General features: G+C 33.2%; 1 pseudogene; it reads right to left on the reverse strand.

Moving 5' to 3' along the window:
• LOC104767973 lies at positions 2,648–3,755 on the reverse strand (annotated as a pseudogene).

Here is a 4,750-nt window from a genome sequence, read left to right on the forward strand (position 1 = left end):
TTTTTTTTTTTTTTTTTTTGCAGTTTATACAAATTTAACCACATAATTGTTATATAGTATTTTTTCGTTGTTATAAAAGTTATTATTTTTAAAAGTACATAGACATATTTTTATTTTAGTCTCGTTTTGTGTATTATTTAATATTATTAGGGGCATTTGTAAAAATACCATTTGCAAAAAATACTTTCTCTTATTGTCCATTTTTAATAATACATTCTTTCAATATACAAAATGACTAAATTATAAACTCTAGACTCCAAATACTAAATCATACCCCTTAAAACTATACCCTAAGGTAAAATAGAGAATCCAAACCTAAAAAAAAACTACAAATCAATTTAACACATTGTAATTATGCACAAGAGGACAAAAATGAAAATAAACCAAAAAAATGATATTTTTGAGAAGGAATATCTATAAAAGGATATTACTAACATTTTCTCATATTATATATACTTATGTTGAATAGCATAGCAATTAGGTTGATTGTCAAAGTAATTTTTAAGTCACTGATTTTAAACTAAAATATAAAACCTTCAATTCTGGAACTTAAATATTGTTCAATTTATCATTAGTTGGTGTTCTTATATATAAATCACTATCAACACTAATCTCAGATTTTATTTTATTTACTTGTTGTGGGAGATATATTAGTGTAGCTTGATTTTATGGTGTATTATTTTTGTAGTTTATACAAATTTAATCACATAATTTTTATATAGTTTTTTTTGTTCTGAGAGAAGTTATTTATTTCTTTTTTTGTTCTTTTTTTTTACAATCTAATTGTTTTGTTTTTGTTTGATAATAATTCCATGTAAGTGAATATACACATACATAGTTTTACTTTATTTTGGTTTGTGTTATTCATGGTTAATCTTAATTTATATTCTATTTGTATTATATTATTATTTTATTTGTATAATATTTGTATTTGACTAATATTATACTCTAAACCTTTGTTTTTGGAAAATATTATTATTATACTTGATTAACATTAGTATATTTTTAAAAATTAGAAATTATTTATTAATTTATTTTAAATTTAATCTATAATTTTAAACCTTTGTTTTTGGAAAATATTGATACGACATACAATGATTAATATACTTAGTTGATATTATTATATTTTTAAAAATTGTAAATGATTTATTAATGAGAATTTGTTATAAATCCCCTTTCTAAGATACCCTTTTTCAAAAATACCTTTTTTGAACATTTTCATTTTTGCCCTCTTTTACACAATTACAATATGTTAAATTAATTTTTTAATTTTTTTTAGGTTTGGGTTCTCTATTTTTACATTTAGGATATAGTTTTTAGAGGGTAGGGTTTAGTATTTGGGTCAAGTTTATATGAGTTTAGAAATCATATCGCTAATAAGAGCCCCTAAGTCTTAAAAAGTAGTGTTTGGATTTGGCACTTTATATATTTCTTAAAATAAACCACAAATTCAATTCAAGCCCATTATAACTAATTGTATATATATATATATATATATATATATATATATATATAATCTCATAAATACTTTGTAAAATCTTAAAAATTTTATAAAAAATCAGAGTGGCACAGCGGAAGCATGGTGGGCCCATAACCCACGGTCCCAGAATCGAAACCTAGCCCTGATAAAATATTTCAATATATTTCATATCATACAATTGTTTCTTTTGTTAGTTTTCATATTTTCTTAAGTCTTCTAGCCGTTGACGGCTGCCTTGTAACTTCGAGAGAAGCGTCTTGCAACACCGCACCTAAAAGATGCTTGGATCACATCGATTGTTCTAGTCTATGATATCACTTTCTTACTTGTTCTATCACGCTGCAATAACACCATTCATTTTTGTTTTGTTATAATTACTGGTAGTCTGGTACCCACATCCCACAACATAGCAACATGAACCAAATCAGATTTGATATGTCAGTGGACTCTAGCACCACACAAGCCACAACGTCACAATTCTTTTCCACTTGTTCACCAAAAACGACACTGAGACCGATAATGACATGGTAATTGTTTCTTGCAGCGACTTTGGAATAATCAAAGTCTACTTCTTTATTATAATTGCTAGCTGCGCTCTAGAAAATACGACATTTCAATAAATTACATATTTACCAAACGATCAAGAACAAAATGAGTTTCAACAATTTTTGTGAAAAAAAGTGAGAACTTTTTAACTTCACATGGAATCAAATTGTGATTCCAGTTGCTGCATCAAAATATTATAACGTGGGACGAGTGGAGATATGATGATTCGGACCTTGTGCTTTGGTCATTATTTTCCTTTTTTTCTAATTGCTTCGCTTTATTGAAAGGAAGACATACTGTAATAGAAAAGTAGTTTTTTTGTTGTAATGTAAAACTGGAGAGAACATCCTAGTAAGATGAACAGAACTATTATAAAGAAACCAGAATTGGACTAATTTGACTAACGACGGACTCCAAACCATCTGATAAGTGTTATCCTACTTATGATCTCCTAAGAACAGAATCGAGCTGATCTAATTGTGGATTCTCACTCATCACAATCAATATCGCAAGAATTTATTTTCCAAAAGAAAAGAGACTGAAAATTAGTAAAATCTCTAGAGATGCAAAGAAGATGGTAGTGTACAAAACACACAAAAATTCAAATCAACGTACCAAACAAGAAGCAAACATGTAATAAAACTACACTTGTAATTCTGCCGATTTTTCTCTTACGCCTCGAGCAGGAACCGGAACCAAACTGGGAACAAAGGTACAGTGCAAATGCCAAGGATCAACCACATAATCTAATATACGAGTTTTACTGATCAACTTATCTTCCCCAAAAACATAGATCCAAGCCTGACCATTGCTGTCGTAAGAGCACACCACGAGCCTCTTACCATCGATGAAATAACTTGGCTGAGAGTAGCGTACGGTCTCGACTAACTCCGGCAAGTTTGGATTTGAAAAAGTCATGAAATTCATCCAAACCACATCATCACCATTCTCATCTCAGTCACCCAAATCTCAATCTTCTTTGTTACAATGCATTGCTTTAGCAACGAAAACCGATCTCCCCTAAAGACTCTAAAGACAAGAGCATCCCCATCATGGTTTCTCCCACATGGTACATCACAAAGGCTAGAGTATAATCCAGTCAAAAATCGAATATACTAATGTAGTAGGACAAGCCATCCGGCTCGTCCAGAGCGCAAACCCAATACAAAGTTCCATCCAAGGATACAACACTTTCAGCATATATACTCTCCTCATCAGATTTTGACTGGAGGTCTATCCACACATCTGAGGCAAAGACATAGATTGTGCACAAGTAATCAGTCTGATCTTCAGGGTAAAAAACAGACAACTTGTAATTCTTTTTGTTGTATACCATGGCGTCAAAATCCATAAGAGAACGTTTGAAACTCGGCTCGACCCAACTACTCTGTCCCAACCATGGGTTCCAAACAACGGCTCCGTTCTTCTTACCACATAGCAACAGCTCATTGCAATCAACCAAGTTTTTAAGTTCCAACTTTTCTAAACCGGGAGTACCTAAGGGCAACTCACTTACCACTATCACGGGATCAATGCTTACCGAATAAATCTTGGATTCAGTTGCTAGGATGAACCGAAACGTCATCTTCTGGTTGTTCATGAACGTCTTGTCGCCGAAAAGAGCGTTCCATTGTTTGGATACGATTCTGAAGCGAACAAGAGATTTAGGTGGGACACGAGAGAGTATCTCTTCAATCAACTCCCATGGAAGCTTCTCCAGATGCGCCATCTCTTTACCAATATTAAGGTTTTCGCTTAGTAATTTTATCTTATATCTTAAAACGGGGTATATTAGTAAGAATAATTAACAAAAGTAAATTTATCAACGCAAAAATGTCTACCTAATTTACATATACTATTATGAAAAAGCAAGTGGGCCATTGGTATTCACTTATGTTCCTTCTCACTAAATTTGGGTTTGAACCCGATCTCTCTAAAAATACGTGTCACTTGTAATATTATCAAAAAGTTATTTAGATCTACTACTTTGTTAGAATATAGAAATATAGAATATTTCCTAAGTCTTCATAATCACAAATATGTAAATAATATACTTGTGGAGCACTCTTGTTATAAGGCTTATGTTAATATTATCTCTCCACCGAGATTAATAAACTTATATGGTATTAGAGCTAACCCTAGCATAAAAAGAAAACCCAAAAGTTTCTTTGTTAGACTCGATCCAGTCTCCGCACTCTTTTCTTCTTTTTCATCATCTTCTTTTCTCCTCCTCATGCTTGTCTCTCGTTTGGTGTTTCTAGTCACCTTGACGGCACCTCTGCTCCATCTTCCGATACGACACTAAGTGGAAAGAACGTGACAACTTAGTGAAGATGTGGATCTATGACACTATATCCGAGTCTTTGCTTAACTCTGTTTTGAAGAAAAAGTGCTATGCCCATGAGCATTGGCTCTCTGTATAGGCTCTGTTTCGTGATAACTATGACAACCCGTTCTGTGGATCCCACTAGCCTACCCGCTAGACGCCCCAACGGACCCCAAACTGGTCCTGAAGGGCATCGATCCTAACCCCTCACCATGGAAAGGAACTCACATCCAATCCACCAGTAGGTTATTGGTGCGCCAGGCGTTCCTCGAACCCTGGTCCCCACCCTTTAACAACCTTCCCACAGGACAAGTTGTTACCAATTGATTTAGGATCGATGCAGGCCCAGCTTGGGGTCTGTTGGAGCGGCTAGGAGGTAGCCTAGTGGGATCCACAGG

Source organism: Camelina sativa, chromosome 19, assembly GCF_000633955.1.
Source record: "Camelina sativa cultivar DH55 chromosome 19, Cs, whole genome shotgun sequence".
NCBI lineage: Eukaryota > Viridiplantae > Streptophyta > Magnoliopsida > Brassicales > Brassicaceae > Camelina > Camelina sativa.